Source organism: Ambystoma mexicanum, chromosome 3q (genome assembly GCF_040938575.1).
Source record: "Ambystoma mexicanum isolate Mex_15411 chromosome 3q, UKY_AmexF1_1, whole genome shotgun sequence".
In the NCBI taxonomy this organism is placed as follows: domain Eukaryota; kingdom Metazoa; phylum Chordata; class Amphibia; order Caudata; family Ambystomatidae; genus Ambystoma; species Ambystoma mexicanum.
The window spans coordinates 595,556,142-595,580,465 of NC_090926.1; the positions used below are offsets into that span (position 1 = coordinate 595,556,142).

The following is a 24,324-nucleotide window of genomic DNA, read 5'->3' on the forward strand; positions in this document are numbered from 1 at the left end:
TCCTCCTCCGGTCACATCCCTGACTCCCAGCCAGCCCCTGCATCCCAATTGGTCCTTTCCCCAAGGCAAAGGGCAACTCCGACAGTGGTAGTTCCAGACTTTGTCTGCAGGTGTCAGCAGGGGAAGCAGCCACCCACTAACAACAACCCAGCCATGCTAGTTGGGGACCTGAATCTAGGATTCAATGACGCCGCTGATCACAAAGCAAGCGCCTTACACTCCTGCCTTTCCGACATGAATTTCACACAACTTGTGAATGCTGCCACTCATGTAAAAGGCAGAACGCTAGATTCTATACTTACAATGAACGAAAGCCTATCCATCAATTCCATCTCCGTCATCAACTGGTCTGATCACCACCGCATTTGTTTCCAAATCCATACACAAGAAACAGTATCGAGGGACATGACACCTCTTAAACCCATTGAAATAAGGAATACAAAAAAACCTTTCAACTGACACCATCACCCCTGTCCTGCTAGAGGCACTCTCTACACAAACCGGCATAGATACAGACCCCAACTGCCTCACAGATTTCTACCATACCTGCCTCACGACCACCATTAATGCACTAGCATCAATCCAAAAAAAAAAAAGTACCTCTGCCAGCTTAACTGTCTAACTTCTGGTTTAACGATAAGCTCGTAGTGCTAAGGCGCAACAAAAGGGCGCTGGAACACATCCATACAAAAACCAGAACTATAGATTCTGCAAAGGCATTCACCAAAGCCAACCAAACCTACAAATCCACCTTATTAGAACAAAAAGCGAACGCCCTGCCCTCAATACACCCATAAATAATGCAGCATCAAACACCAAAGGGCTATTTGCCACATTGAAAGAACTGGAAAGTCCCATACCCACAACCTCCCCCATAAATACTAGTAAAGCCTGGTGTACCACCATACAAAATACTTTAGCATCTAAAATTAATATGCTCTAAAACAAAATTACAGCGGAAAAAAAAAAAAAACTTTACTGGGCAGCAAAGAACCCATTACCTTATCGCTGGGCCCAGAACCCAGAAACCCAACTATAGCATTCACATTTTCTCAGGTCAGCCGAAATCAAGTCCTTGATACCATTGCCAAACTCAAAGCCTCTACCTGTAAAGGAGACTGCCTCCCAACCAAACTCATCAAATTATGCGCTCCCAACCTAGCACCCATCATCACAAAATGTATCAATGCCTCATTTGCTTCTTTGGAAGTCCCTGCCAGCACCAAAGAAGCTTGGGTCACGCCTTTGCTTAAAAAAACCAACCCTGGACCCAGCCACTTTCTGCTCAAAATAATTGATGAAATAGCCTACTCCCAAATTCAAAACTACCTGGAAGAGAACCACCTTCTAGATGCCAGACAATCAGGCTTTCGGCCTAACCATAGCACCGAAACGACACTTCTAGACCTAAAAATTCAAATGGATATTATAAAGGGAGACCGGAAACCTTAGCATTCTACTACTATTAGACCTATCTGCCGCATTCGATCTGATGAACCACGACAAACTATGTAACACCTTGCTTACCAACTTCAACTTCTCCCAAGAAACCACACTATGGGTCAAATTCTTTCTATCTGATCGCACCTCCAGAGTTAGCATTGGCAAGGAAGCAGTCGATCCTATCCCAGTCCCGATAGAAGTGCCATAAGGCTTTTGCCATCACCAACCCTCTAAAATGCCTACACCAAGCTACTCTTCACACCATTAGATACCATGGGAGTGATTTATACAAATTTTGCCGACGACCCGCTGATTCCTATCCCGATTACGGGTAACCATGAGCAAGACACCATCACAGTCAACAAAATCTATGCCATCATTCAAATCTTTATTGCTAACAATAGTCCTTGTCCAAATGACAAAGACAGAAATCCTCATTTTGGGGTCACCAGAAAAAGAAAAAAAAAAAAAATCAAAGCCCTCCACAAAGACTATAATTCCATAACTATCGATGGTACAATTCTCTACCAAGCCAAAACGCTAGGGGTTCACCTTGACACCAACCTTACATTGACCAAACATGTCAATGCTCTCTCCTCATACACCTCATACATCTCATACATCTCATACATCTCGAAGCTCATTGCACTCAGTCGAACATTCTTGACCCCTCAAAACTGCATTACTCTAGCCAGGGCTCTCATCCTGTCCAAGTTAGACTACTGTAACATATTAATGCTAGGTGCCTCCAAAGCGAACATCGCCAAACTACAACTCCTACAAAATAAAGCACTGCGAGCAGCACTAGGAATAGAAAAATCCAACCAGATCTCTAAGATCAGAAGGAAAGCCCATTGGCTCCCTATCAAAGCCATAATCTCCTTTAAAACACTCTGTATCACACACAAGTGCCTTAACAACACAGCTCCCATCTACCTGAACAGCACAATCGACCATAAAAAGAGTAGAGTCCTCAGATCCAGCAATAATTCACTTCTCCGAGTTCCCAGTTACCAAAGATCCAGGGCAGGGGGTAACAGCTTTGCGGTTTTAGCGCCAAAACTATGGAATACCCTTCCTCCAAACATCAGAGGTGAACCCCCTCACCTGATATTTAAGAAAACGTTAAAAACCTGGCTTTTCAACTCATATGAATGAACCATAACAACCACCTCACCCTGTATCATGTATTTCACTCTTGCAAACGGGCTCTGTTCAGAACTATAACAATTCCCATGTATAACTGTAATTCAGGTTTTGGTTTGTGGCCTGCAACCAGAAACGTAAGCATTTTTTTAACTCATGTATTGACTTTGCACTGTAACCATATAAGTAAGCATTCTGTAAACTATGCCGTGATACCTCCGGGTCTAGGCGTATAACAAATAAACACTGCCAACCAGCCCCTCAATCACATTTATAACCAAACCAACCCACTGCGCACCACTACCTAATCCCTTCTGAACTATAAGTCCAAGAAATGGAACTAGCAGCGCTCCCACCTAGTTCCCTGGGCACAGTGACAAACTCTGCATATTTTCCAAAAGCAACAGCTAACCTGTTCCTTCCAGCCACCCTACTCATCAAGGTGGTTGCCAAGGCCTAATTCCCCCCCGACAACCAGCAGTAGTTATTGCATGTGGGTAAAACGCCAAGAGAAGACAGCGAATAGGAGAGCATAGATCATGCATCCGTAATAAGGTAGCTGACAAGACCTTAGTAGATCACTTTATTAAATATGGCCATAAAGATACCGATATAACGTGGTTTGTTTTGCAATCTATCAGACCATCCAGTAGGGGCGGAGATATGGCCATTTTGCTATGCAAGATAAAACAGCATTGGATATATACACTTGACACAGTGAAGCGGGGGCTCAATGAGTCAGTGGAGTGGAATAATCCGATTACTAAAAGTAGAGGGTATTTTCCAGATAACCTGAGAGATAGGAAAAGGCAGTAGGTTCAGGTCTCTTTGCACTTAGCTGAGAGTGCCTATGATAAGAAATGTGTGTCTGAGACATGCCATGCGGGTTTATTGAGAGTACCCCTACATTTGTATTTTTTTTTGGCGTAGGCATGTACTATTAAAAATCCAAAAATGAAAATGAAGGGAGCAAATAAGGGTATTTCTCCTATCTCTTTAAATATATACGCTAATCCCATATGGGTTGAGACAGAATGCTAATACCAGCATGGAGGGAGACGATAAGAAAAAGGAAAACAACCGGGCAGTCCCCTTTCTTTGACCACAATTTGGATGGTCAAAAGAAGAGAACGCGACAAGGGCGTTTTTTCCAGTCGCCCGTGACGGACTGAAGCTGCTATGTTGACAGAGCAAACCGAAAGGAAGACAAGAGCGTGACGAACTAAGGTAAGCGGCAGCTCAGCCCCAGTGTTTAGATGAGAGACGTGAGCTTTTGTATCTTGCTTATTGTTGCCTAGAGGGAGACACGTATACTGTGCAATATCAGACGGGAGAGATAGTGAGACAAATAAGCAATGGGCATGACAAATTAGGGAAATAAGAGCATCAACGCTAAATAGGGACTGATGCTGGAGAAGCGCATAACCTAATTTGGTTATGAGTTGCAACCAATGCCAGTTATATATATATACACACACAAGAACAGAGAATACGGGCCCTCATTAGGCATCAGGTTACAAAGATGCAAACTCTAAATAGACGGAAATGATATTTGATAGTCTGCAACTTTGTTGGGCTATATAATTCGGACCAGTGATGGGAAGAGACATGCTACTTAACCCGCGAGGCTGTGGCTAATGGAGAGTGACAAATGTTTTGGTTCCTTTCCCCTACAGCAGGAGCTCGTAGAGATCAGCGGATGCACATAACTAATCGCATAGGACAAAAAAGCGGTGTGAAGGCGGATGCCGGTTATGGACATTTTGACAATCTGAGTGCGAGTTTATGTTTATTTCTTTAGTATTTATTATGCGCACCAGACCCGAGGGTATAAGGGCGCAAGAGCATAGGAAAACGTACAGCTTGGTGCAAAAGTTACAAGTTACAGAGTGTCAATAGTTAGCAAGGAATAGACAGTACAACAGTTTAAATTAACAATATGGACATAATTGTAAGTAGGATCAGAAGTATATACAGTAAGAACAGATTTGTGCATACATTTGTCGTTTGTCTCTATTAGCCAACTGATCAAATTTTGTCTGAATTTAGTGAAGGATTGTTCCAATCTCAGTGAGGTGGGTAACTCGTTCCACAATTGGGCTGCTTTGACAGGGAAGCTAGAGCCTCCAATAGTAGAGAGTTTGAATCGGGGTACCTGAAGGCGATTAGTATTTGCTAGTCTTGTTAGTCTGGAAGATGCTGTTTTAGAGAATCTGTCTGCTAGGTATTGTGGGGCTTTGTTATTGAGACTTTTAAATGTGAGGGAAGCAATTTTAAGACTGATTTTCTCATGAGTGGAAAGCCATTTGTACACTTCCTTCTAGTTTCAGAGATATGTTCTCTCTTGGGGATATTCAGTGCAGCTCAAAGGGCATTATTTAGCTGTATCTATTTCACTGATAGCATATTTGGTCGCTCCAATGTAAAGGGCATTGCAGTAGTCTAATTTGGAGATGATAAAGGCTATGGCTAAGGTCATGCAGCTGTTCGGGGATAATAATCGTTTACCTGCTCTGATGAGTTTGCATGTATAAGCTGTTGATGAGGCTAAAGTATTTACCTGTTTGGTGAATGAAAGTGTAGAGTCGAAGTATAGACCTAGCGTTTTTACTTCCTTAGCTACTAGAATACAATTCTCATCAATGATGAAGGAGGAGTAACTTGCGCCTAGTTTGTTGAGAAGGGGTGTAGGACCCAAGATGAGAAGCTGCGTTTTATCATCGTTCAGGCAGAGGCCATCGGTGGACATCCATGCCTGAACGATACTGTAGATTCTATTCACCATTGCTAGATCCTCACTGTAGTCCCCTGTAAGTGGCAGGAGTATCTGGGTATCATCTGCATAATTAGTGTAGGTGATACCCAGATGGTCCAAGTCATCAAAGGTTTAGTGAAGATATTATATAGAGTTGGTGATACACATGAGCCCTGTGGCACTCCACGAGTGATGGGGATAGGGTCAGCAGCTGCAGAAGGTGAGAAGACCCTCATGGTACAGTCACTGAGAAATGATTGAATCCACGCTATTGCCTCACTGGAGAAGTGGGCTGCTGAATCCAAGGGGTTGCATAGGACTTTATGATCCACCAGGTCGAACGCCGCAGATAAGTCTAGTAAGAGAAGTAATGCAGGTTTTCCATTATCTCTTAATTTATCTATTTGGGCTTTGAGATCAATAAGTGCGGTTTCAGTGCCGTGTAGGGGACGGAAGCCGGATTGACGGGAGCTTAATAGCTGGTTAGATTCTACGAAGTTCTGGATTTGGATGTATGCTACCTTATCCAGAATCTTCAGCAAGAACGGCACAGTTGTAATCGGTAGGTACAGCCGGGTCTAGAGTTTGCTTTTTGAGGATTGGGAGTTCCCATGATTCCTTTAAGTTGCTGGGAATAGTGCCAGTGGTGAAGGAGGCATTGATCATCTTAGTGATAAAATAGAGCTGGATCCCTATCAGCGTCTTTAATCAATTGAGCTGGGCATAGATCACCTTTGCAATTAGAGGGTTTGAGTCCCAGTATTACTTTCTCAACCTCGATTATCAAGACTTTAGAGAAGTGAAATTGGGTGTAGTGTTTGGTTTTGGAGGGTACTGTAATTTTAGGCGGTGCAGTGGTGGCTAATGACTCTTTCTTTAGTTCTATTTTCTTTTGGAGGTTTAGGACTTTGTTCGCTAGCACGTGCTGGATTTCAGAACACCATGTTTTGTCTTTGACACAATTATCCTGGACTGTTATGAGGTTTTCAAGTTCTCCGAGTATGGAGAATAACTCTTTCATGCTGGAGTTTGCTTGAGTGATTCTATTGTTATAAGTCTCTTGTTTAGCTAAAAGGATCTCTTTCTTATATTGAGATGAAATGTTGATTAGTTTGTTTGTTTTCTGGCATAGGGTATAGTTTCCAAGTATTTTCACATTTTCTTTTTCTAGTCTAAGGTTTTTTAGGTGGGGGGTGAACCAGTTGTTCAAATTATTATAAGGTTGACTATTTCTGAGTTTTAAAGGGCCGATGTTATCAAGAGTTTTGTTCATAATTTTATTGTATTCTTCAACTAGGAGGTTGGAATCTGAGTTAGCAGGTAGAGCGTTGAGGGTAGGCAAAATGCCAGGAATTAATTTTTCTGTCATATTTCTTTTTTATTTCTGGTAAGTATAGGTGGCGCCAACAATTTTTGTGGGGTGGGAGTTTTAGTATCTAATGTAAAGGATATCAGGTGTTGGTCTGTCCAGATTTGGGGTGAAATAGTTAGGGTAGAAATATTGCAGTTGTGGTCAGCAACCCAATCTAGGATTCTCCCTTTGTTCGAGTGAAGCCCAGTTCTGTCAGAATATTGGATGCTGTTGTGGCTTGCTGGTCATTGGTGTCATTGAAACAAATATTAAGGTCGCCGAGCAGTAATGTTTGGGGATGTGTCTTAAGTTTTCTGAGTGAATAGTGGATACGTCTTCTATGAAGGTCTTGATGGGACCGGGGGGGGGGGGGTCTATATATCAGGTGAATGTTCAATGTTTGAGAGTTGGCAGTGGGTATTTTGATGGACATTATTTCACAGGTGTCAGTGACAGGTTAGGCCACCACCTTGAGCTTCACATCTATCCATTCTGAGGATAGTGTAGTTGTTAGGAACGGCTAGGGATACAGCTGGACCCGATGCCTAATGGAGCCAGGTTTCAGTAAATCGCTAAGAAATCGCAATCTTCAGTGGAAATTACTTCAAATATTTCTATAGCATGGGCGACTAATGATCTGGCATTTATTAGGGCGCCTTTCAGTTTAGGTATGGGTTTGGTTAGAGGAGGTGGGTCTGTTGGGCAGCTAATAGTTCTACCTATTTTTACCTGGGGGTTATTAAAGCGGTTATAAAATTGTAGTAGTTAGATTTGGATGTGGGTTCGGAGGCGGTTTTTGTTCGGAGGGTATTGGTCTCATATGATAAGAGGATAAAAAATTCTCAGTAGTCGTGCCCGTAGTCTAATATTTCTAAGAGCTATGCTGCACGGTGTAGTTTGGTATGGTAGAATATGTTGATGGCTAACTGGTATAGGCAATGGTTGGTAGTTTTTGAAGGTGTTTATTATATTTCCTGATGAAGACATTGTATAGAGTATCACTGATGTAAGTAAGGTGCACAAGTGTACTGGGTTGGACAGTATCGGGTGCATGATGTGTTGTACAGTGGGTCTATATCTAGGTGAGTGATCTAAATGGACTGAGTGTGTAGGCAGATCTAGTGGCAATCCTCAGATATGTTAACACTCTGTTAAGTTAAGCAGTTGCTTGAGTTAAGGCTATGGACACACCTAGGTTCAAATCATATAATGCAGTATATATACTTAGAAGTACGTATACAGTATGGCCCGATGTGGTACTTGAATGTAACACTGAGAATAGGGACTAGAACCCGGACGAGTTCACCATGAGATCACAAAAAGACAACTTTTTTGTATGTATTGTTGTAGATTTTTCAGTTACAAAACTCAAACAAATAGCAAGTGAATACGAGGGTCTTTGACGGGTGGAATATCCAAGAATTTATTGAGAGGCATTACCTGCACCGATTGTCAGAGAATATATGACTAAGTAGCCATATTCGCCCTTGTGGAACATGATACAGAAACTAACAATGGTTCAGGTGATTGAAAATGGATATCTATTGCAGGTGTACGATGCGCATAGATATTTCATACCCTGACAAACAGAAAAAAAATAAAATTAAAATAAAAGATCAAGTTATTTTCAATTGGAATGACTATGATGCGTTGTAAAGATTTTTAATGACCTGCCTGCACTATTGGAGTTCGGAAACCGTAGATATTGGAGTGTGGGCCACTGAGGAAATGGTTTACCCATAGGGTGCAGAGTTCACTGGAAGGAGCAATTTAAAGACTAGTTACGAATGTCCAGTTCTAGAAGAAATTGAGATACGATGGGTAACAATAAGTTTGCTCATGATGGAGATGTGTCAAAATTGGGAGACTATATACACTTGAGAGTCTCCACCATCTCTTCTCCTAGACTTGACCTCAACTGTACGGCCTGGTGTAGGGGTCGAATGAGGATTGATCCATTGTATCTGCAGTCTCCCCCTAAAGAATAAATGGAGAGATAGCAGATGATGTGACTATCTTGTGAAGTTACTTGAATACACATTAATAGCGTTTTATGAATAAGGGAGGATGACGGAAAAATGAAGTGGCTAATGGATTTGATTTTATAGGTGGTGTGGCTCACCCTACAGTGTATAGCAGTATTGATTTAGTTTCCGGTCTTTGTCCTGATGAAGGCTGCATGAACAAAAGGGACACTATTCATGAAGTCTGATTTTTGACAACAAACACGTGTCGACCAAGAATCGGGAGATATTTACAAACAGATTGAATCACCTGAAAATGGACATGGGGAAGCAAAAATCTGTTGAATAGTTTTATGTGAGATGACCTACTGTGGAGAGTCCATTTGCGAATGTAATAAAGAAATTGTGCAGAGAATGAATGAGAGTGAATGCAAAGTGGGGAGAGAATTGTGAGCCCAAGATAGGTGGTGTTAAATCTGTGTATATAATGTTTTTTTGTAACTTGTTGTTGCTTTTGAATATTCACCAATAATAAAATGATTTTTTTTTGACAAAACGTTTGATATAACTGAGGAGATAAACGAGTGTGATCGGCCATCCTCCAGCCATTGGTCCATATTGTTGCCTTTTGATATAGTGGGAGAAAGGCCTAGGTCTACATTGTTGTCTTTTGATATATTGTTTTGCCTGAGGGACCAAGGATTCTAATCTTTTTTTGTATCTTTCTCCCACTATACAGGAACTCAATTCTGGGTGTTTCTAATCTAGTGTAATCCAGTTTACACGGCGGACTGCATCCATTTTCCACCATTTCGGATTGCTTTCACTTTTGGTGCCGGCAGCCTGACACCTTCCAACATGGCAGCCCTGTTCATCAGAGTGCTGAGATCCACAGCCTTGCCCGCACTGTGATTGGCTGTTGTAACGGTTGAATTGGCCAATCGGGAGCCGGACCCCAACACCAAGGCCCGCATGAAGACCCCTGTCTGGCTCTGTCCGGCACGATGCAGCATTATCTTTCTCTCCCCAACTAAGGCAAGGAGGCAACACCCCCCCACTCTTTCTTATCTCACTATCCATGTCTGTGTGCCTTCTCTTATGGCCCCATCTTCAACCGCCAGATGCGTTTGGGCTATAATCCTTCCCCCCACATCACTCCTAATTGCACACTCTTAAGCCTTCTCGCAATTGACGCACTTATCTATGCTTTTTCCGCCAAGCACGGATACTGCTTCACACCATTAGGCGTCACTGTGCTGGGCTACGCACTACCTTAACGCTGACCTTCTTGGCTGTTTACTCAATGCAGGCACCCATACCGATCTTGACCTGGCAGTCTTGCGCTGCTTCACCTGACAAGGATATGCTAATGCAACACACCCGAATTGACCTGGCAAGCAAGCAGGCTACTGCCCCTGTGAACTCAATACCCACTGCAATCCAACTACCAAAGAGACAAAATTGCCCGACGAAGAACTGGACGCCGCCAAAGAGAACCAGAACAAGAACCAATCCCAATGGATCTACACCGTGAACCGCTGCAAATAGAAGTCACCACAACCAAAGACCGCACCCCAGCATACACAACCAAAAGAACAACCATCACACAACCAAAAGAACAACCATCACAAGAGAAAAATCACCGTACCTTACTCCATACCTCGCTACAAGCACAGGGCCACAAACCATCAACGCCACTGACATGCCCATACAAGCAAAGAACCATCTGGAGTCCCAAAATAAAAGGAGAGGATCTAAGAAACTAATGGCATAATACCAACACCATCACTCCCTATATCACAAGAACACAAGGGCAATGCCAACAACTGAATCAAAACAAGAATGATTAAGCTGAAGAATACAGCAACCCAGTGATCAATCTAACAGGCCTACTCAACGATGAAGCAACCGCCATCGAACCACAACCAATCGGGCACAACATTGCAGAAACACTGCGACGGAACACCAAAATGTAAAAAAAGGGGGTTGGGGGAATCATATAAAAAAAAAAGTCTAAGCACACCAAAATCCACTGCAACGCTAGGTCTATGGCCATACATGCCATCAAAATCATTTGTGCAACATAGGTATAGACATCCTATTCTTAACTGAAACGTGGCTAGATGACGACTACAAAGAAGAAGAAAAAAAAAAAGAAATAAAAAAAAAATAAAGTAGGGGACTGGCAATAGCCCACAAGGAACACATGGAAATTAAACTGGAAGACCCTCCAAACATCGAAAACTGTTAATCTCTAATCCTTCACTTATCAACAAACCCCAAAACAAACCTCAAATTCATACTGGTATACAGACCACCGACCTACAATGTGACCTTCACAGAAGCAATCCCCAACCTAGCCATCAAGCAGGATCACCTGATTATCCTCAGTGACTTCAACATCTGGTACGACGAAGAAACCACAACTGCACTCATTAGCCAAGCAACTGGAGACAATGAAATTACATCAACTAGTCAAAAGGAGCAACCCACACGGCAGCATATACACTATACGCAATCTTCGGCAACAGAATTCTCATTACCACGGCACCACCAATTCAGATCCTCTGGAGCAACCACCTTATCATCCCTTTCGTGATCACACTAGCCACAGCAATGATCAAGCAACAGGACAATCTGCAAACTATCATGAAAAGAAACTGTAGGAGCATCAAAAATTGCAACATAACTGAACTACTGGTAATCAGAAAACCACAACAACTATGGATGAAGCTGACGTGGACAAAAAAAACAGAACTACTTCACAACTGGATCACGACAACCATAGACGAGATTGCCAAAGAAAAACCTGTGACCCTATCACACCAAAGAGCGACAGCAAAATGGTTTACCCAGCTACTCAGCTACTTGGGGGCAGGGCGGACAACTTGCGTTTTGGGATATATTTACCCACCCAGCAGTACTTACCCACATCAAAAAAAGCTGCATTTCATAAGAAATAGCAAAATGGCTGCACTGGCTCCTTTGAGCGCCACTGCCTCACACAAAAACTGCATTATGCAGCAACAAAAAGGAGGGCTGCACTGTTTTGCCAGGCGCCATTGGGCAAGATGGAACAGGAAGCAACCCGAGAAAGGCTACTAGGGTGTGTTCTTGTTTGTCTTAAAGAAATGGAGTGAAAAAGCAGCGCTGCTTTGCAGCAAGCCCGAAATTCCCATTGAAAAAAGGAATATTTCACCTTTAAAATGATGACGCTGTGATGCTATTTTTCCCTGGTTTCATCAAACTGCTTTTATCAAAAAGACCCAGTCATGCCCAGCCATATTCACATTGTGCTCCATCAGAAAAGAGCATTATTCCTGAATGACAGGCTTTGCCAGCCAAACCTGAGAAAATCAACAAAAGCTTTCCTTCAGCTACATGGAAAACGCTTACATTTTGCTACAAATGTCGAAAATTACTGCTTGAAAAGAAAATCATAGCTCTCCGTTCACATGTCAATTTCATGAAGACTTTTGCCTTGTACAGACTTATGTAAAACAAGCCGACTACAGCTACAAAACCATGTGGGAATCCAGATGGAAGAGCAAAACCGAATTTGAAAGGAATATGCCAGCTTTCACCACATGTGTCAGAATGGGCTTTTACAAACCAGAGAAAAAAAATGCCCATTTTAAAAAGTACAATGTTGAATGAAAGCTTGTCCGTGCCTAGCAATGTAAAGGGGTGTGTTGCTGGGGAAACACATATATATATATATATATATATATATATATATATATATATATATAGGCTGTTTAATTCAACAGGCTTGGTTTGATGGAGGACAAAATAAAAGAAAATAAGACTGTTAAAATGCATTGGCTGGATTTTACAAGCTCCCAAAACAGGTTATTCCAGTTGGTCAGAGCTAAGGCTTCCCCCAAAAGGAAACCCCATAAACTTCCAGGACACAAGCCTGATAATTACTAGGTTGGAAAACGTTGACTGATCAGGACAAAGAAACTTCACATACTAATCAGACTTGGGTCTGGGCTGAGCCATTTTACAATGGAACTTTCAGGACACGGATGTGCGAAAAAGAAAATCACACCTCCCTGTGACTTCTACAAGAAGATTCAAAGAAAAACTCCATTACAAACCCTGGATTTAGGGGGATGGCTTGGAAGCTATGCCTGTTTATGGGGAACAATGCTTAACATTTGTTTCCCTAGACTATTTTAAAAATAAAACTTGCAAGACATTTATCTTTGCCACAGTTGAAGACGTCATAGGCTTCACTGACACATGGGTAATAGGACCGGCAGAGAATTGGGTATTATAAGGAAAGTAACCATTATGCCATTGCAAATTTTAATACTTATGTGCCTAATGATAACTCACACCCATGCATAAAGCTATAGAATTTTATAAAATAGAAAGGCATCTCAGTTGTGCGCTACATACTAGGCTGAGACCAAGGCGTGTGTCGCCCGATTGAAATTCTTAACAGCGTGCATGCTGATCCACGTGGATCTCAATACTGCATATGCACCGACGGCCGAGAATGTGGAAAGAAGGGAAAAATATCCTACGCTATTAATAATTTGTCCTTGGGGGATGGGAGGGGAGTGGCGGGGGCAGCTTCTGGCGCTGGGGGGTGGGGCGCATCCACCCGCTGCCCCTCCCCTGGCTCCGCCACTGCATGGTGGAAGAGGGATCTCTGCATTTTTTTGCAACTTGTTTAGTCAACTAAGATGAGGGATTTTACTGTTACTAAAAGCGAACAAGGCTTCTCCTCCCCCTGGACCCATCAAGCTGCGGTTGATTTTTAATTTTTTTTTTTTAAATCAGCCTGGACCAGATTAGCCTTAAAATTAGCAATTTTTAATGAAAATAAAATCAAATTAGGAAATATAGGGTAGCATAAATGAAAGGATAGACCGAAAGTTGATTGGCGTTTGCTTATATGACATTGCTGATCATATCAAAGTGGGATTTTGCACTTTTCATACTAATCTATTTTTCAATATATGAACTGATGGAATATTTTATGGCAGAAACACATTTTATGGACATTGTCCGAAATGAACCTATTTTGACTTCACTTGTGTGCAGGCAGGGTCTGAAGCCATTGTATTGTCTTCCACGGATGAGTGCTTAATTACTTGTAGAGCGCTTTTCTCAACCTGAGGCGGTTTCACAGCACTGAGCCTATGAACTCAATCCAGTTTCTCAGAAATTAAGTTTAAGTATGTGTTAAAGGGATGGTCTAGTAAATATTTTTATTTAAAAAATAGATAGGCAACAAAAAAATAAATACTAGCATTCTCTTTTTTAAAACTTCCTATGCAAAATTTTGAGCTATTCAAGCTCAAAATTCGCAAAAGCAAGCACATGGGCACATCCATTTTGTGAAATGGAGGCCCTCCTGTGCTGGCTTTTGCGGCACTAATGAAGGAAAAGCCAGCCAGCTGTAGTAAACAAAAGCTACCGCTGGGTGGCTTTCCCTTCATTAGTGCTGTAGGCGGAGGACCAGAGCAGGAAAGCTGCAGCTGAATCTCGGTAAGTGCTATTTATTTATTTTTTTAAAATAAGCACTAGCTGCGGTTTTTTTCTAAGTTTTCCGGGCTGGAGGAGCCCTTTTGAAGCGACCGCAAACATAAATACAACGTTATTGTGTTGGAAAACACTGCAGTTTTTCTTTCCAAGTTTCTCAGGCTCCTCTGGCTCGGAGGAGCCTGAGAAACTCGGAAAGAAAAAACGCAGCGTTTTCCAACACAACAACGTAGTTTGTGCCTGAATCTGCTTTCCCATTTGGGGCTCTCGGGGGCCCGAGAGCCCCAAATGGGAAAGCAGATTCAGGCAGAAACAATGCGGCATTGCGGAAAACAACCGCGTTGTTTCTGCCCGAATTTGCTTTCCCATTTGGGGCTCTCGGGCTCCCCACGGGGAGCCCGAGAGCCCCAAATGGGAAATCAGCTGTAGGTAGAAACACTACACGCCATGTAAACATAACCGCGTTGTGTTTCTGCCTGCTGTGGCTTTCACTTTGGGTCTCCCGTGCTCCATGGGAGCACCGGAAACCCAAAGTGAAGGCCACAGCAGGCAGAAACACACGCGGTTGTGTTGGAAAACGCTGCGGTTTTTCTATCCAAGTTTCTCAGGCTCCTCCGAGCCGGAGGAGCCTGAGAAACTTGGAAAGAAAAACTGCAGCGTTTTCCAACACAATAACGTTGTATTTATGTTTGCGGTCGCTTCAAAAGCGACCGCAAACATAAATACAACGTTTTTAAAGCTGCGGTTTTATTTCTAAGTTTTCCGGGCTCCTCCAGCCCGGAAAACTTAGAAAAAAAAAACGCAGCTAGTGCTTATTTTAAAAAATAAAGTAAATAGCACTTACCGAGATTCAGCTGCAGCTTTCCTGCTCTGGTCTCCGGTCCCCGTCCTCCGCCTACAGCACTAATGAAGGGAAAGCCACCCAGCAGTAGCTTTTATTTACTACAGCTGGCTGGCTTTTCCTTCATTAGTGCCGCAAAAGCCAGCACAGGAGGGCCTCCATTTCACAAAATGGATGCGCCCATGTGCTTGCTTTTGCGAATTTTGAGCTTGAATAGCTCAAAATTTTACATAGGAAGTTTAAAAAAAGAGAATGCTAGTATTTTTTTTATGTTGCCTATCTATTTTTTAAATACACATTTTTACTAGACCATCCCTTTAAGAAATGCTTTGAAGTTTTTATCCAGGATGACCCATATTGCAATTCCTAAGAACGGCGTCTTGTTGGTTAACACCACAATGAGCACAGACTGTCACGCTGGAATCTAGCGGTATTTGGGAGGTGGATATCACACGGTAGAAACTTTAGCTTTTGTGAGCAAGGAAATAGACACACGCCTCTCCTGCTGGTCGTGGCTGGCCAGCATAACTGGGCCTCCTAGTCTGTCAGCACCAAGGGAGCAAATGCGGACTGCAGCTATGCAAATAACGTCACCGACAGGTAGCTAGTGCATGTACTACACTGAGCGGGGTTGCCTTTTTAAGTCCTACAATAATAACAAGTGCACACCGAGGTAGATTCTTTGTCCTTTCACAAAGCCTCCTAGCTTCCAAATCGCACAGTTTAATAAGTTATACAAAATGACAAGTTCAGATAAATTGTACCAAACTTGGATTTTCTAAGACTGGTGGAGTTTGTTATCGGACGAGTTACGGAAATCAGAAAGGTCGAGTTAATATGAATAGGTTTATTTTTGTATGTGAATTTATATGACATTTGACATGAACCTTTTTGAAGGCACATGATAAATAATAAACATTTTTTTAAATAGGCCTTCATGCTGATGACTCCCACTTCCAAGACCTATAATAACAGGTGTGTGTGTTTTTTTTTTTTTAAAGACCTGCAGTTTTGTGGGATGTATTTACCCATGCATCCGAGCCCTACCTCAAAACTGCGCAGTACTGACATGAAAACATCATGATGGCCAGAGCTTCCCAGAAAATGCACAGGGAAATGCATGAAGAATAGGCTGCCACTCATTTTTGCCGATGTTATGGGCACAGAAGGAAACTGCCTAAAACCACCATTGGACTACCCACACAGTAGTCTGAAACCATTGGGAGTGGCAATGCTGATTGCCAAAAGCAAACCCATAACTGTTGGGAATTCATTTTCTTAAATCCCAAAAAGGGGCGCAGTACCAGTACTCACCACTATCAGAAAGCCGGCGTTTTAAAACCACCAGATTTTACTTTTTTGTAGAAAACTGAATAAATGAACCCAAAACAGGCCAAAGAAAGACTTACTGAGAGGTGGATACAATGTAAAGTTATATTCTGAAGTGACTTGAAGGTGTATAACAAGACTGGCTGAGCTGTGGATTTCAGCAGTTTAAGTAAATGTGGACTGAAAGACACTAAAAAAATCTAAATGTTTAAATTGATTGAGTGACCTACTTTGAGTGTCACATAGGTTGCAATTGTTTAAATGTCATAGTTTTAAACTTAGAATCAGCATCCTAGCTGCATATATAAAAAAATGTCTTGACTTAAACTGGGGAACAAAAAGTGACATTTTATCTGTAACCTGGCTTAAGGAACTGAATTCTGCCTGGCAACTACCCCCATCAGGAGTGAAACTTGAGTCACAGCTGTGTTCCCAGGCCTAGCTGCCCTTTTGCTGCTCACACCAAAAGGGATATGAAACTTCCCTGATTGAATTACCTGGGCTCTGCAGGAAATTGAACAAAGCCCTGTCTTGACTCAGGCAAATGTTTTATGGCGGGAGTCGTAAATGGAGATTTCTCCTGGAAGCACAGGGGAGGGGCACTGCCTGTGAGAGCAAGCTGGCTTGGCAGAACTGGAAAAACCAGAAATTCAACCTTGTGCTGGAGGAAAACCACACCCCTTTGGGGGCCAGAACATAACTTTAAAAAGATGGATCATTCATAGAGCGGACATGTGAAAATTTTATAAATGATACCATAATTCTTGTGATTTTTCTGCCCACATTTTAAGACGTGCTAGGACCCGGTGGTATGTTCAGGGGGGTTTTAGCGGAAAAGAGGATATTACTCAAAATGTGTGCATGTGAAAAATCTGACACTTCATCAACTAATGTCCATACTCCTTGCGCACATGTGTGTAAAGTTGGGTTAATGTCCGAAATTGCAAACCAGTTAAAAAGTGCAAAATATTGCCATTTCTGAATGCAAGCCCCCAGGAAGAGCAGTGTTTGAACAGAGGATACCTCCTGTGATATGTGAGGGGTGCGTGTAATTTTAAAACAATATGTACCTCTGCAAATATGTATTTGGTACAAATCTAGATTTGTGTGCAAGTTGACAGGGGGAGTGGACTTTCTGCAGGCTGTAAAAATGACATCGCTCTGACTCACAGTTCCTTCCCCAATCAAGTGAGAAATGGAAGTTTGACCAATTAGAAGCTGAGAGAGAGGTAGGGTCAGTGATGCTAGAACACACCCACATTCTAAACACATAAAAGCAGACAGACAGGACAGATAGGGACCTTCAAATCCATTTGCTGCGGGACGCTCTGCCGGGAAAATCCATACTTTACCTCCATCAACCTTCAGAGACCCAGACCAGACCAGCAGAGTAGAGCTGACCTGTTAGCAGAACCAGAGAGAGCAGACCCAGATCACTGTGAAGTGCAGAGACCGGCGTCCAGTCTAAAACCTGACCAGATCCCTGGAGAGGCCCGTTTCACTCAAGAATATAGTGCGAGTACCTAGAAAACTGTGCAGAACCAATCTCTTAGTTAAAATAATATAATCCAATCTATTTTAATCTAAGTAGAACTGCCTCCTAACTGTCACCTGTCATTTGTAAAGCTGTCACTTGTCATTTTCTAGTTGCAAGCTGCACTTGTCTTTTTGAACTTTAAAATTTCAAATCTGAAAAACGACCTTTATTTAATCGCTCATATCTCCGTGACCGTTTGTGCTAGAGACTTGCAGTAACTTTCATCTGGAAGCTGAGATCCTAGGCTTTCCTAGGACCCCAAAACGATATTGCTAGCCCTTGTAGTTCCTCTGTAATCGCACCAGACGCATTCGCGAATTTTACCGCGATTTGCAAATTTCTCCACTTGCAAAAAGATAGCTGCTTTTGCTTTCCTCTGAAAGAAATTCGTTTGCCTCATAAAAACCATCCCTGCATCATTGCTAGTGTGAGCCTGGACTAATATTAACTAGATACCACTCACCCTGAACCTCTAGAGGGAATTAAAAGCATTTTAGCATATTTTTTCTTCATTTCCAGCACATTTAAAAGCATTTGGGCCTGTGTTTTCAACTTCTGTAGTCTAAGTTGCTGGGGTGAACTGAATCACATTTGATTGCATTTCTGAGAACTGTGTGCTTCCCTCCATTTCCTTGCATTGCATAAAAGGGGGGGGGGTGAATTGTACAAGAAAGTGATTACATTGTCTTTTGCTGAAATCCTATCAAGTTATTTTCTGTACTGCATTTCATTCCACATTGCATCCATTTGAAACCATAAAAGTATTGTTGCTATCTATCCATTTCATGTCAACTCCTTAGTGATTATCAAGAAGTGTGCTAGTGCCAGATTCTCCGTTGTTAATCTTTATCATCTCAGATTAAGTGTGATATTCAATTATTAATTTATTATAAAGCGTGATATATATATATATATATAATATTATTTAAATTATCAATTAAACCTTTTAACTTGCAAAACAGAACTACTTCTTGGCTCAGTGGGGTCAGGGTTATTCAAAGAGAGGGGTGTTATATAGGGGTAGTCATCCAGAACGCATGAACTGGACATAAAGATATATTAATAAGGGTTTCCATTCAGTATCCCAGACTAGGCATTGACTTAGCTGTAGTGTTGAATTGAATCCTCTTACAGTTTATACACCCAGAAAATATATATGGCTGCATTTGAAATACTAAACATTCGACTCCAGAATGAACCAAGCAAGCTGAAGCAAGTGGCTTAATGCGCTATGTTAGGAGGCAGTAGCGCCATCTGATGTACATGTGAAACACAGAATGGAGAAATGAATCTGGTGCACGTTTTCTAAAAGCGGGGTGCCAGTCAGGGAAGGCAAAGTGTGGGCTAATAGAAAAACCAGAGTGGAGTCACAGGAAGATCACAACGGGATCCTACATCAGCCCATCGCATGGACATCATACATAGGTATGGGGATTTGATTTTTTGTTGAAGGGAAATTGAGTCAGGTCCTGAATACGTTTACTCAACCTCGATTAGTTTGAAAGAGCCTGAACAAAGACACGGCAGAGAATAACCATCCTCATTTCAAACACAATTATGCACTGCACGCAGGCCTTACAATATGTGAACAACAGCTCCTATAAAGTGAGCCCCAAGACAATGTATAGCCCTCGATTGGTCACTGGGGTACTCCCCGGTGTTTAGACAAATTATGTTAAAGCTCTTATTTTAATGAGAATGGTTTCGGCTTTCAGCGCCACCCAATAACCAAAACTAAAAAAAAAAGGACCCATGATACCTGAAACATCTTTGTATAAGTGAATAATCGAGCTTCGGAAGATTTTCCACAGCCCCAATCCACAGAGCTAATAACACAGAGTTATGTATGGCACCAGTGGAGTAAAAGTAGTTTATGGGATTAAGCCAATAAGCTTTTCTAGGCATCAAGCAGGCAGTGAGTAGCGCTCAGCAATTTTGACCCCGGGAGCCAGCATAGAGATTGCAGTGGTGGGTTAGCGTGTGCAGATTTTCTTTTCACATCAAGGATCTCTGGCTCCATGATTTCAGACCAATTAAGTGTTCGTCTCTGACGTTTGAGTGCAACCGGAGGACAGATATTTAAATTCTGGCATGGGGTGCTCGGCCTTCCAGACATCTCAAGTTGAAAAACTAAGGACCCTGAAGATCCCTCCTTCTCTGACCACCAACAACTACTCAATGCCCAGGTAGCTACATGAAGAGGATGAGCAACTGGTCTTCAGAATCTCTCTCTCAGAACCTGGCAGTTCTAGAAAGCAAAATGCAAACCTGCACAGCACCCTAGAAAGACAGTACCAAAAAGCAGGACATCATTAGAGACCCGGTGGATGAGCCAGACGTTAAGGGAACACATACTAGAATACATGGCCACTAATAATCTCCCCGGAACGAACATGAACACGCTGTGGGACGCTCACAAGGCGGTCGTCCGGGGCCATCTCATTGCGCTTAGCTCTCAAAAAGAGAAGGCCCACCGTCAGTGGGAAATAGAACTAGAAAGGCAAATCGGGGCGATCCAGGCAGAGATAATACAGACTCCCACTAGGAAACTCCTGCGTACGATGAGACACGTCCAGGGGCAATTGGAAGCACTCAGAACGAAGAGAGCAGAAAGGGCACTACTCTACACAAAACAATGGTACTATGTCAAGGCCAACAACGCAGATAGACTCCTGGCAAGACAACTGAGAGGGAAACAGCAGGCCCACACAATACGAGCCCTAAAAGAAGAATCTGGCCAAATTAGAACACAAACGGCAGAGATAGGAAGAATTCTGGGTAGATACTACCAGGCGCTATACTCCTCCGACTCTCCGAGGAAAGACCAACAGGAGGCCTTTTTGGCAGGGACTCACCTACCCGGCTTGACAGAAGCAGATAAACAGGCCCTAGATAGGGACATCACCATAGAAGAAGTCCATGGAGCTATACAATCCCTCCCGAACAATAAAGCCCCGGGCCCGGACGGATACACGGCTATTTATTATAAGACATACAAAGACATACTTGCCCCCATACTTACTTCTCTATTTAACACACTTGGGGAGAAGGGGAATCTGACACAGTCCATGAACGAGTCCAAACTCAAGATGAGCAACTCCCTGCCTCATATCGCCCGATAGCCTTAATCAATCTAGATGCTAAACTATACACAAAGATCTTGGCGACTAGATTGCGTCCAATACTCCCCAAAATAATTCACCAAGATCAGTCGGGTTTCGTACCAAACCGCCAGACACATGACAACATTAGAAGGGTCATACATCTCGTTGAAAAGATAGGCATCAAACAAACCCCTGCCGCACTGGTAGCACTGGATGCCGAAAAGGCGTTTGACAGGGTTGAGTGGTCTTTTCTATTCCGGGTCCTCCAGAAGATGGGGATGGGCAAAAGTTTTATAGACAAAGTCAGAGCCAATTATAACTCCCCGTCGATGAGAATAGCGGTAAACGGTGAAATATCGGAGGTAGTGCATCTACGGAGAGGGACGAAGCAAGGGTGCCCGCTCTCCCCCCTCCTATACGCCATATACCTGGAACCTCTTCTAGCAAGAATCAGGGACACACCAGCGGTGCAGGGAATAGAGATGGCGGGGCAGGCCCATAAAGCGATGGCATACGTGGATGACATGTTGGTAGCCCTGGGAGACCCAGAGAAGTCACTCCCACATCTTATGGGATTAATTGAACGATTTGGAGAAATTTCAGGGCTAAAAATAAATAGGCAGAAATCGGAGGTGCTGATACTGGCCGGGAATGGTGAAAGAATTAGCGCAGTGGCTACAGACTGCCAATTGAAAATCGCCTCAGCGGGCGTCAGCTACTTAGGAATCACCCTCACAGATCATGTAAATAAACTATACTCCCACAATTAACCGCAAGCTCTAGAAAGGGTCAGGAAGGACCTGTCAAAATGGAACCCTCTATCGATTCTCCCCAAGTTATTGTACCTATTCCAGGCGCTCCCGATAAGACCTCCCGAGGCCTTCTTCAAAGCGCTACGGAAGGCGGTCTCTGGGTACATCTGGCAACATAAGACTCCAAGAATCTCAAATGCGGTACTAACAGCTCAGAGAATGGCGGGAGGCTGCGCCATGCCACATTTCAAAAAATACTACGAAGCAGCCCAACTCTGGGTCATGAGGGACTGGATATCGGAACAGGGGGAAAAAATTTGGGAAAAACAGGACAGAGCAGTGGCGACTACACCCACCAGGCACATGCTATGGTTCAACAAACGATACAGACACCCAAACACTAACATTAGTGTAATAATGAAGACAGCATTAGAAATATGGGACGCAGCCACAACAAACGAAACCTTAACCAAGGACCCCGCCCCGTTTATGCCTTTGTTCGGAAATCCCGAATTCCCCCCAGGATTGGACAAGGGCGCATTCAGCAAATGGGAGATAGGGGGGTGCAAGATGCTGGGGGACATGCAACAGAACCAACAGATTACATCATTCAAAGACTGCAAAACTCTTCTGAACTTAACATCGAAAGATCGCTACAAGTACGAACAGTTATATCACTGGCTCAACACCCCCCGCATGAAAGAAGCGATGACCAGGGACCTGACCCCCTTCGAACAATACATCATGACGCAGTCGGGATCTAAAAAATTTGTATCCACTACGTACAAATTCATTAACACCCTAAAGGAACCTACCACTTGGCAGTACATGAAAAAATGGGAGAAAACCTTAGGCTACGCACTCTCCAAAGAGAGGTGGGAACACCTATGGGGCTTGATACCAAAACTGACAAGAGCCATCCAATTGAGAGAAATGTGGGTGAAAATGATGGTGCAATGGCACTACACACCGGAGAGACTGAAAACTATGTTTGCGGCCTCCCCAAACATCTGCTGGAGGAAATGTGGCGGACGGGGTGATTGGAAACATATCTGGTGGGATTGCCCGAAACTCCGCCCATACTGGGGGGAAATCAAAACCCAAATGACCGGAATGTTCCCGGGCACAGAACATCTGGGGGAGGAAATATGGCTAGGGGGATTCTGGGATCCGCAAGACAAAACGCTAAACACCCCCCAAAAAAGAAACTTCATGGGCCTCCTAATAGGAGCATGGCTGGAAATCGCAAAAAACTGGAACGATTCCCCGCCATCAGCGATAGACTGGTCAAGAAGGGTGTGGGCGCATCTGGCCCTTGAGCGAATAACCTACAACATCCAAGGGGATCACGGGAAATTCAGAGACCACTGGGGACAGGTTCTGGAATTTCTGCAAAAAGAATATAAAGAACAATGGTGCCCTCACAATATAAGGATACTGGACTTATTCACATGAATGAGAACTTTCTCCCGCGGAATAATGTACTTAGACAGTGACATGAAGCTCGGGGGGTGGAGGGGTCGGTTAGTTTCTTACAATTTGTATCTTTGTAATGTTGTAATGTTAACAAACCTGAATAAAAACATGTTTAAAAAAAAAAAACCTCCAACCACACAGGCTGGGACTCTAAGACCTACTCAGATGAACAAGGGTCCTGCAACTCCCAAGGGGTGGGCCACTTGGTTTTTAACAACATAATAGCCATCACAAATCTGGACACCAAGAATGATCAGAGCACTACTCTCACAAGCAGGACAACATGGAGACTGATGCATTCTGATCATCCTCACAGAGATGTGCAATACATTTGTGAACAACATCTAAATCAAGAAAACCTTGGTGATCAAAACCCAGTCAGGTAAATCTCCCCAACCTTTTCTTCCCAACACACATAAGACACTGACACCACGGCAGAATCATGAAATGGAACCCATAACAGTAACACCACCTTATCAAAACTGATAAGCACCCAACCTGTACTCTACTGATTCAGTCTTCTTACAGGACTCCTCAGGAGCCCCAAATTACCACACCCATCCCCAAACTTTCAAACCTATTAGCATCTTTAAGCCACAAGGACTTAACACACAGCAAATGCTAGCACCATTCCAACAACAGTAAGTTTGGGGAGCAGCTCAGAGGTAAATCACACACCCTGCTACTAGGACTGGGCGGTCCGGACCATCACTACATTTTTGGGCTGAATGGCGATATACTAATTTTTATATATATATCTCAATATTGTTTATGTAGGTTAAATGCTCATTTGTAAGCCTCCAAATACATGTGATGTCACAAATACCTTTATTGTTAAGACATTACTCAAAATAAAGTGCAAATACAAGGTTCCTCTTCCTGTTTGAGAATGCACACAGCTGTGCAAATATCAAAAATTCAAGTAAATGTAATAATGTATATATTGCAATGTTAACTATATTGTCTCATCCCATATTGAAAATACATTGATATAGCTCCAAAACTCGATATATCGCCCAGCCCTAGCTCTTTCCTCTACAGAGGCTCTCCCAGTGTTGTCATCTAGTAAATCTTGAGTTTTTCCTTCTATATGGAATACATACTCAAGTGTCAATGCCACAAAGAAC

At 42.9% G+C, this 24,324-nt stretch overlaps 1 protein-coding gene across 1 annotated transcript in view; it reads right to left on the bottom strand.

Moving 5' to 3' along the window:
* DDX47 (DEAD-box helicase 47) overlaps positions 1-24,324 on the bottom strand; it is a 413,891-nt gene that overhangs the window by 387,146 nt on the left and 2,421 nt on the right. The gene's annotated exons all lie outside the window — the stretch shown is intronic.